This window comes from Aquarana catesbeiana, linkage group LG03 (genome assembly GCF_042186555.1).
Source record: "Aquarana catesbeiana isolate 2022-GZ linkage group LG03, ASM4218655v1, whole genome shotgun sequence".
In the NCBI taxonomy this organism is placed as follows: Eukaryota; Metazoa; Chordata; class Amphibia; order Anura; family Ranidae; genus Aquarana; species Aquarana catesbeiana.
In genome coordinates this window covers 171,349,950-171,362,133 of record NC_133326.1, presented here as the reverse complement: position 1 = coordinate 171,362,133, position 12,184 = coordinate 171,349,950, and the positions used below count along the sequence as shown (strand labels likewise).

General features: G+C 47.2%; 1 protein-coding gene across 2 annotated transcripts in view; it reads right to left on the bottom strand.

The window, feature by feature from the left end:
- TMEM243 (transmembrane protein 243) overlaps window positions 1–6,080 on the bottom strand; it is a 30,879-nt gene extending 24,799 nt beyond the window's left edge. For both annotated transcript variants that reach the window (XM_073619535.1, XM_073619534.1), the window contains exon 1: window positions 5,923–6,080. The gene's annotated coding sequence lies outside the window, so the exon portion shown is untranslated. The remainder of the gene's footprint in view (window positions 1–5,922) is intronic.
- Window positions 6,081–12,184: the final 6,104 nt, after the last annotated feature.

The window sequence follows — 12,184 nt, the reverse complement described above, 5'->3', positions numbered from 1 at the left end:
GTCCATGCCTAAAACTTCAGCTGCAACAAAACTTGTTTTCTTTCATATAATCTCCACAGCACCTTTGTTATAGGAAATTTAACACGGAACTTCACCCAAAAGGTTCAGAAAGTTCTGCTTTCTCTCCCGCTCTTCAACTTTTATTTATTTTTTGAATGGGAGTGGGTACCTGGTTTTGACAGGTAGACGCCCCCACTTCTTTTCGGACCACCTAGGTGATCTGAGTGGAAGTTGACCCTGGTGCCCGCAGCCTCTCGGCACACATCACAGGTCTCAGAAGGCTATGGGACCGTTCACACAGCACAGTGTGGCCCACACATGGGCAGTGAGAAGCCAGCTGTGGAACCACAAGAAGTCATAGCCGGCTCCCCACATTTAGCATGGAGGCACTGGGTACCGCCGAAGAACCGGCCTGGCTGGATCTCAGCACAGTTAAGTTTCCTATTAAAAAAAGTCAGCAGCTACAGCATTTGCAGTTGCTTTTTTTTTTATTTTTCGGTTGGGGGGGGGGGGGGGGGTAACTAGAGTTGCTCTTTGAAAAGTAACTCCGCTTTTGTTGGAAAAAAAAAAAAAAACAAAACACATTGCCCGATGGGTGATCTATGTACATTGCAGGGATTTTACCAAACTTTGTTTCAGATTCCAATTTTTTGTTATTCTGAAGATAGTCATTTGTTTGTCTGTGTCCATGTGGAGAGTGAATCTGTATGGGAGTGGTTTTACAATTGTCAGCTGCTGCACTTGCATTTTTTTAGTGCATTTTCAGTTTTGCAGAAACATACTAGTCCATTTAACATGGTTTCCTATGGATGTAGTTCACATCTGTGCATTTTATGGAAAGGACCAGGGACTTTTTTTCTGGTTTTTGGTTCCATAGCCTTCAATGGTTTAAAGATGTGGGGGGGGGGGGGGGGGGGGGGGACAGTAAGCCAATCACACAAGCAGGAAGTGACATTTTCAAGGGGTGTTCTGTACAGCAACTATGTACAGAACAGCTCCAGGTTGCCATATTGCATTTTACAGAAAATGACAGAGCTGCATATTGAAAGGGTAAGGTAATGTTTAAAAGCAGGAGTTCCACCCAAAAGTGGAACTTCCACTTTAAGGAATCCAGACCCTCTGACATGCCACATTTGACATGTCATTTTTTTGGGGGGGGCGGGTACCTAGTTTTCACAGGTACCCAGCTCCCATTTCTGCTCTAGGCAGCTCCTCCCCCCAGCAATCTTCTGGCACATGTCACAGGTCCCAGAAGATTGCCTGGCCAATGCAGGTGCATGTGCAGTGTGCACCCGGCTGTGAAGCTGCAAGCTGTGCACACAGTAGAGATGTGAGTGCTGCAGAGAGGAGGGGGAGAGGAGCGAGGTTTTAGGCGGCCACATCGCTGGACCGTGGGACAGGCGAGTGTGTGTTTATTAAAAGTCAGCAGCTACACTTTTTCTATCTGCTGACTTTTAATAAACACAAAAATGGGTGGAACTCCGCTTTAAGAACATTTAAAGTGGTGTTCCGGCCAAAATTATACTTTTTAAATAAAAATACCCCTATAATACACCATCTTAATGTATTCTAGTAAAGTTAGTCTGTAAACTAAGGTCTATTTTGTTATTTTATAGCAGTAGTTTGTTATTTTATAAACTTGCAGCAGGCCGTGGCCATCTTAAGTGTGGGCATCTGAAGCCAGACTGTATTTCTTCCTGGATCTCATCCTTGCAGATCTCACACATGCTCAGTGCAGCACAAGCAGTGCAATAGGTTTCAGGTCAGGTTTCCACAGCAACGGCAGTTTCAGAGGAAGTTGCCGCACCTTCCCAGAAGGCATTGAAAACAGGAAATGATGCGATGGGCCGCGGCCAGGGAGGAGGAAGTGAAAAATGAATACAGCAGATATACAGTAGGTGCTGAGAAAAAAAAATTAAAAAATATCCAATTCGTTTACAGTGCACAGTTTAGTGAGGGATGCTGAAGAGTTGTAAAAGTGGGTGGAACTCCACTTTAATTACAAAAGGACTTGTGGTGCAGTTGTATACACTATATTATTATTATTTTTTACTTGTTACATTTTTTCTCCATAAGTGGAGTTACCCTTTAAGTGTGCATTATCGGTACTGAGCTCAGGCAAATGCATGTGGCACAGTGTCAGCAATTTTATCTTTCCAGGAGCATTTTCTGATTGCAGTGAGCCTGTGTGCAAAATCATAAGCTGGGTGGCAACCCTGGATATAAACCATTCGTACCCAGGCTCCCTCACATGTGACCACTTGTGGGAGCGGGTACATGCAATAAGTGCTGGCCATGGATTTGCACTCAAAATACACCTGGGCCCCTCATCCCTTTCAGACTCCATACTATCACTTGGTTTATAAATACCAGTTATTATTATTTGGAATTGTTTGTTGGAACTGGTGAGGAAAAGCCTACGTAAAAGGTGTGTACATGATTTGTGTATTGTCAGCATTGCCCCTTCAGTAGGTGGGAGCGGTGCCAGCATACGTGGATCTACAGCCGCAAGTGACAGGTACAGCGACAGCTCACCAGACAGCATCACAGCAAAGAGCGCTTCCTGAGTCAAATCCCCAGTGAGTGCACAGCAGGTCCCCTCCCCCCCAGAGACCCCTGTATACTGCACACTATAGGGGCACGCTAGTGCCACTTTCCATCCTCTGGGAATAGCACATAAAAACAATTACATCAAGTAATTACAATAACTTAAAGTGCGTTACTAAACCCGGGACCCTGCATTCACTATATCTGGCCTCCCACAGAACATGGAAATGGAATTCTTTTAGTAAATATAAACTGATAAACACCTTTTCTCATCAGCAGTACATAGCAGTCTTGCTACTTCTATAGGTGTCTGGTTAAAGCTTGTAGGAGGAGTTTTCATTCTACTCTGACTGTCCAGGACCTCTGATTGGCCCGGTGCTGATCATATGCACCCTCACAAGAGGGAAAAAAAAAAAAAAAAAAAACACAACTCTCTAGCAATACACACCAAACTGAGCATGTGCAGAGTGACTCCAAAGACTTTGTCTTATCAAGAGATGGATTGAGGACAGTGCAAGAAGAGGAGGATCAGAGAAGGCAGGATCAGTCTTTTTTACACAATGTTTAGGATTAACCCCTTAGGTTCTACTGAGAGTATAACAAGCAACACTTTAGGCCAGGCATATGCAATTAGCGGACCTCCAGCTGTTGCAAAACTACAAGTCCCATCATGCCTCTGGGTGTCATGCTTGTGGCTGTCAGAGTCTTGCTATGCCTCTTGGGACTTGTAGTCCTGCAACAGCTGGAGGTCCGCTAAATGCATATCCCTGCTTTAGGCCATTGGTTCTCAACCTCAGTCCTCAAGTACCCCCAACAGGCCATGTTTGCAGGTTTTCCTTTATTTTGCAAAGGTGCTTTAAATCGGTGTCAATGGCAACATGGCCTGTTGGGGGTACTTGAGGACTGAGGCCGAGAATCACTGCTTTAGGCAATCAACAATTTAAGCAATTGTGAGGTCCAAACCGGTCAATAAACTGACAGCTTCATTAGAGAGAACAAAAAGGTGAAATCTCTCCATCAGGGCTACAAACAGCCATATAAAGCAAGGGAAACCTTTGTTTCTCTACCCAAAGAGAAATAAAACAATGTGGCCGGGAATGATTATTCTAAATACACATTGCGACTGGTTCTCTTGGATGGGTGGATGTGCTGAATGGCTCAATAAAGACGAGTGCTTACTGAAGCAACATTTCTCCCACATTCTCCCCTTTCTACAAGCAGAGCACGTTTCCATTTCTAGTGTAAAGAGGAACTACTGGACTCTGTGGACTCTGGATGCTCTGCAAAATAAGAAGGTCAGAGGCCAAAGGACTAGTTGCTGCTATTGCCTGTGGTTTCCCTGCAGCTGGTAACTAAGGGCTCTTTCACACTTTTGGTGCCCTCTGAAGAGCAATTCATGTTTGGATCATTTTTTAGAGGGTATTTGACAGGCGGCGGGGAGGCGTTCTATCTCCTCTATACCCCCTGACTTAAAAGAGATTTTAAACGATCACCTTGTAAAACAACCCATTCAGTTTAACCATTTAAAGCCGAGTTCCACCCAAAAGGGGAACTTGCGCTTTAAGCACTCCTCACATGTCACATTTGGTATGCAACTCTTTTTTTTTTTTTTTTTTTGAGGGGGGGGGGCAGGTACCTAGTTTTGACAGGTATACGGCTCCCACTTCCTGCTCTTGTTGCCTAGGCAACTCCTCCTCTCCCCCTCTGCAATCTTTTGGGACATGTCACAGGTCCCAGAAGATTGCCTGGCCACAAGAGAGCGCAGAGCAACTCGTGCATGCGCAGTGCGCACCCAGCTGGGTGCCCACACTTGCAATGCCGGCCCTGTGGAGAGGAGCGAGGCTTTGGGTGGCCGCATCGCTGGACCATGGGACAGGCGCATGTCTGTTTATTAAAAGTTAGCAGCTACACTGCTGGAGGAGAGGGAGGGCAGACTGCAAGGGCACTGTGGTGGGGGGTGGCTGTGATTGCCCCCTTTACATTAATGTGATGTAAAAGGGGGCTGTGATGTGAAGGAGAACTAAGGACAAACTCCGTGAATAGCCCCTCCTCCTCGGTCCCCGGGAAAACTGACTTCCGTGAAACCGGTCCCTGGTGCCAAAAAGTTTGGGGACTGCTGCACTAGAGAGAAGTGATCTAATGATCGGCTTCTCCTGAACAGGAATGTTGGTGGGAAGTTTTCATTCAATCAGCACTGCAGCCAGTATTCTGATAGTGGAGAAGTCCCCACTGTCAGAATACAATAGAGCAGAGGGCAACCTTCCTCCATCCATTGGTTTTGTTTTAGTTTTGTTTTTTTACCTCCCTGGTTGATTAAAAAAAAAAAAAAGGGGGGAGGGATTCATCTATGGCCTGCTAAATACAAAACAGCCAGCACGCCAACTGCAGATCTAGGAAAAAGATTTACCAACATTTAACATTAGTGAATATAAAACAAACGATTAATCGGGAGATGAAAGTGCAGGTAATGGTCACAACTATGACAACCGACAGTACATCCAACCACACAGTCATCTGAACTACTGCTGTGTGCGGGCGAATGGAGGCGCCGTATTAATCTTACATTAAGGTGAAATGGTAAAACACACACAGCCTCATTCTCACACACACACACACACACACACGGGTCAGGTTTACCTGCGAGGGACATACAGGTGATCTGTGCATCCTAATACAGACAGTCCCCATTGATGTCAGTTCGGGCACAGCCGCTGCTCTCTATGGGACATGCACATGGGTGTACAGCCCTGAACACAGGCTGTGTGCGATTGGGGACCCACATGGATCTCAAATAACCAGCAAATGTGTCTGTGCAGCCGCTGCATCCCAACTGACATGAATGGAACTACCTGCACACGGAATGCGGGCAATCACAACCCTCACAGGGGCGTATGCTGTAGTACACCAAGTGTGAGCAAGGCCAAAGGTAGATCCAGATAAAAGATTCACCAATGACCCATCAGCAATAAAAACCTGGCCGGGGATTTAACCCTTTGCTGCTCTATCCATGCTAATAGAGACAAAGTGTGTGTGTGATTATATATATATATATATAATAGATAGAGATCTAACACACACAAAGACATAGAGAATCTGATCTGCCAGTATGTAGAAATGAGTTTCCAGCCTTGGTCCTGCCATGGAGGGGGGTCTGCACTTTCACTTCCCATCAGACAACACTCAGGACACGTCCAGGTTGTACTATGATGGAGGAAATGACTGTCGGTGTGCAGACTGAACACTGATCACTAGGAGATCACACACACTGCATGCCCCGATCTCTGCCAGCTGCACACACTGATCCTCCCTCCTGGTCTGATCCATATCATGGGGGGACACAATCCCAGCAGGTACCCCTCCCCCTCCATCTCTCACCTGGATCATCCCGACTTCAACACAAGAGCCACCATCAGCTGTCACCCCGACTTCATGACATAGTTACCCGGACAACAGCCACCAGTACAACGGGTTAAGAAGGCAGTAACAGCTGGGGAATCTGCACATGCGCAGGAACATGTCTCATCTCCTATTAGCTGCCTTGATTGACACGCCCCCTTACGTTCACGTCGCGGGATTGATATGCTGAGATGAGTGGAGGTGGCTGACTAGAGGAGGAGGAGGAGGGGCTACCTACACAGCACTACACCTACCTGACAACACTACACCTACCTACACAGCACTACACCTACCTGACAACACTACACCTACCTACACAGCACTACACCTACCTGACAACACTACACCTACCTACACAGCACTACACCTACCTACACAACACTACACCTACCTGACAACACTACACCTACCTACACAGCACTACACCTACCTACACAGCACTACACCTACCTGACAACACTACACCTACCTGACAACACTACACCTACCTACACAGCACTACACCTACCTACACAGCACTACACCTACCTGACAACACTACACCTACCTGACAACACTACACCTACCTACACAGCACTACACCTACCTACACAGCACTACACCTACCTGACAACACTACACCTACCTGACAACACTACACCTACCTACACAGCACTACACCTACCTGACAACACTACACCTACCTACACAGCACTACACCTACCTGACAACACTACACCTACCTACACAGCACTACACCTACCTGACAACACTACACCTACCTACACAGCACCACACCTACCTACACAGCACTACACCTACCTACACAGCACTACACCTACCTGACAACACTACACCTACCTACACAGCACTACACCTACCTGACAACACTACACCTACCTACACAGCACTACACCTACCTGACAACACTACACCTACCTACACAGCACTACACCTACCTACACAACACTACACCTACCTGACAACACTACACCTACCTACACAGCACTACACCTACCTACACAACACTACACCTACCTACACAGCACTACACCTACCTACACAGCACTACACCTACCTACACAGCACTACACCTACCTGACAACACTACACCTACCTGACAACACTACACCTACCTACACAGCACTACACCTACCTGACAACACTACACCTACCTACACAGCACTACACCTACCTGACAACACTACACCTACCTACACAGCACTACACCTACCTGACAACACTACACCTACCTACACAGCACTACACCTACCTGACAACACTACACCTACCTACACAGCACTACACCTACCTGACAACACTACACCTACCTACACAGCACTACACCTACCTACACAGCACTACACCTACCTGACAACACTACACCTACCTGACAACACTAGACCTACCTACACAGCACTACACCTACCTGACAACACTACACCTACCTACACAGCACTACACCTACCTGACAACACTACACCTACCTACACAGCACCACACCTACCTACACAGCACTACACCTACCTACACAGCACTACACCTACCTACACAGCACTACACCTACCTGACAACACTACACCTACCTACACAGCACTACACCTACCTACACAACACTACACCTACCTGACAACACTACACCTACCTACACAGCACTACACCTACCTACACAGCACTACACCTACCTGACAACACTACACCTACCTGACAACACTACACCTACCTACACAGCACTACACCTACCTGACAACACTACACCTACCTACACAGCACTACACCTACCTGACAACACTACACCTACCTACACAGCACTACACCTACCTACACAGCACTACACCTACCTGACAACACTACACCTACCTACACAGCACTACACCTACCTGACAACACTACACCTACCTACACAGCACTACACCTACCTGACAACACTACACCTACCTACACAGCACTACACCTACCTACACAGCACTACACCTACCTGACAACACTACACCTACCTGACAACACTAGACCTACCTACACAGCACTACACCTACCTGACAACACTACACCTACCTACACAGCACTACACCTACCTGACAACACTACACCTACCTACACAGCACCACACCTACCTACACAGCACTACACCTACCTACACAGCACTACACCTACCTGACAACACTACACCTACCTACACAGCACTACACCTACCTGACAACACTACACCTACTTACACAACACTACACCTACCTGACAACACTACACCTACTTACACAACACTACACCTACCTGACAACACTACACCTACTTACACAACACTACACCTACCTACACAGCACTACACCTACCTACACAGCACTACACCTACCTGACAACACTACACCTACTTACACAACACTACACCTACCTACACAGCACTACACCTACCTACACAGCACTACACCTACCTGACAACACTACACCTACCTACACAGCACTACACCTACCTACACAGCACTACACCTACCTTACAACACTACACCTACCTACACAGCACTACACCTACCTGACAACACTACACCTACTTACACAACACTACACCTACCTACACAGCACTACACCTACCTACACAGCACTACACCTACCTGACAACACTACACCTACCTACACAGCACTACACCTACCTGACAACACTACACCTACCTACACAGCACTACACCTACCTGACAACACTACACCTACCTACACAGCACTACACCTACCTGACAACACTACACCTACCTACACAGCACTACACCTACCTACACAGCACTACACCTACCTGACAACACTACGCCTACCTGACAACACTACACCTACCTACACAGCACTACACCTACCTGACAACACTACACCTACCTACACAGCACTACACCTACCTGACAACACTACACCTACCTGGCAACACTACACCTACCTACACAGCACTACACCTACCTGACAACGCTACACCTACCTACACAGCACTACACCTACCTGACAACATTACACCTACCTACACAGCACTACACCTACCTGACAACACTACACCTACCTACACAGCACTACACCTACCTGACAACACTACACCTACCTACACAGCACTACACCTACCTACACAGCACTATCCCTACCTTACAACACTACACCTACCGACACAGCACTACACCTACCTACACAGCACTATACCTACCTTACAACACTACACCTACCGACACAGCACTACACCTACCGACACAGCACTACAACTACCTACACAGCACCACACCTACCTACACAGCACTACACCTACCTGACAACACTACACCTACCTACACAGCACTACACCTACCTGACAACACTACACCTAACTACACAGCACTACACCTACCTGACAACACTACACCTACCTACACAGCACTACACCTACCTACACAGCACTATACCTACCTGACAAACCTACACCTACCTACACAACACTACACCTACCTAAACAGCACTATACCTACCTGACAACACTACACCTACCTACACAGCACTACACCTACCTACACAGCACTATCCCTACCTTACAACACTACACCTACCGACACAGCACTACACCTACCTACACAGCACTACACCTACCTGACAACATTACACCTACCTACACAGCACTACACCTACCTGACAACACTACACCTACCTACACAGCACTACACCTACCTGACAACACTACACCTACCTACACAGCACTACACCTACCTACACAGCACTATCCCTACCTTACAACACTACACCTACCGACACAGCACTACACCTACCGACACAGCACTACAACTACCTACACAGCACCACACCTACCTACACAGCACTACACCTACCTGACAACACTACACCTACCTACACAGCACTACACCTACCTGACAACACTACACCTAACTACACAGCACTACACCTACCTGACAACACTACACCTACCTACACAGCACTACACCTACCTACACAGCACTATACCTACCTGACAAACCTACACCTACCTACACAACACTACACCTACCTAAACAGCACTATACCTACCTGACAACACTACACCTACCTACACAGCACTACACCTACCTGACAACACTACACCTACCTACACAGCACTACACCTACCTGACAACACTACACCTACCTACACAGCACCACACCTACCTACACAGCACCACACCTACCTACACAGCACTACACCTACCTGACAACACTACACCTACCTACACAGCACTACACCTACCTACACAGCACCACACCTACCTACACAGCACTACACCTACCTGACAACACTACACCTACCTACACAGCACTACACCTACCTGACAACACTACACCTACCTACACAGCACTACACCTACCTGACAACACTACACCTACCTACACAGCACTACACATACCTGCGCAGCACTATACCTACCTGACAACACTACACCTACCTACACAGCACTACACCTACCTACACAGCACTATACCTACCTGACAACACTACACCTACCTACACAGCACTACAACTACCTACACAGCACTACACCTACCTGACAACACTACACCTACCTACACAGCACTACACCTACCTGACAACACTACACCTACCTACACAGCACTACACCTACCTGACAACACTACACCTACCTACACAGCACTACACCTACCTGACAACACTACACCTAACTACACAGCACTACACCTACCTAAAAACACTACACCTACCTACACAGCACTACACCTACCTGACAACACTACACCTACCTACACAGCACTACACCTACCTACACAGCACCACACCTACCTACACAGCACCACACCTACCTACACAGCACTACACCTACCTACACAGCACTACACCTACCTACACAGCACCACACCTACCTACACAGCACTACACCTACCTGACAACACTACACCTACCTACACAGCACTACACCTAGCTGACAACACTACACCTACCTACACAGCACTACACCTACCTGACAACACTACACCTACCTACACAGCACTACACCTACCTACACAGCACTATACCTACCTGACAACACTACACCTACCTACACAGCACTACACCTACCAACACAGCACTATACCTACCTGACAACACTACACCTACCTACACAGCACTACAACTACCTACACAGCACTACACCTACCTGACAACACTACACCTACCTACACAGCACTACACCTACCTGACAACACTACACCTACCTAAACAGTACTATACCTACCTGACAACACTACACCTACCTACACAGCACTATACCTACCTACACAGCACTACACCTACCTACACAGCACTATACCTACCTACACAGCACTACACCTACCTACACAGCACTACACCTACCTGACAACACTACACCTATCTACACAGCACTATACCTACCTGACAACACTACACCTACCTACACAGCACTATACCTACTTGACAACACTAACCCTACCTACACAGCACTACACCTACCTGACAACACTACACCTACCTACCTACACAACACTACACCTACCTACACAGCACTACACCTACCTGACAACACTACACCTACCTACACAGCACTATACCTACCTGACAACACTACACCTACCTAAACAGTACTATACCTACCTGACAACACTACACCTACCTACACAGCACTATACCTACCTACACAGCACTACACCTACCTACACAGCACTATACCTACCTACACAGCACTACGCCTACCTACACAGCACTACACCTACCTGACAACACTACACCTATCTACACAGCACTATACCTACCTGACAACACTACACCTACCTACACAGCACTATACCTACTTGACAACACTAACCCTACCTACACAGCACTACACCTACCTGACAACACTACACCTACCTACCTACACAACACTACACCTACCTACACAGCACTACACCTACCTGACAACACTACACCTACCTACACAGCACTATACCTACCTGACAACACTACACCTACCTACACAGCACTATACCTACCTGACAACACTAACCCTACCTACACAGCACCACACCTACCTACACAACACTACACCTACCTACACAACACTACACCTACCTGACAACACTACACCTACCTACACAGCACTACACCTACCTACACAACACTACACCTGCCTACACAGCACTACACCTACCTACACAACACTACACCTACCTCACAACACTACACCTTCCTACACAACACTACACCTACCTACACAGTGCTACACCTACCTGACAAGGCTACACCTACCTACACAGCACTACACCTACCTAACAACACTACACCTACCTGACAACACTACACCTA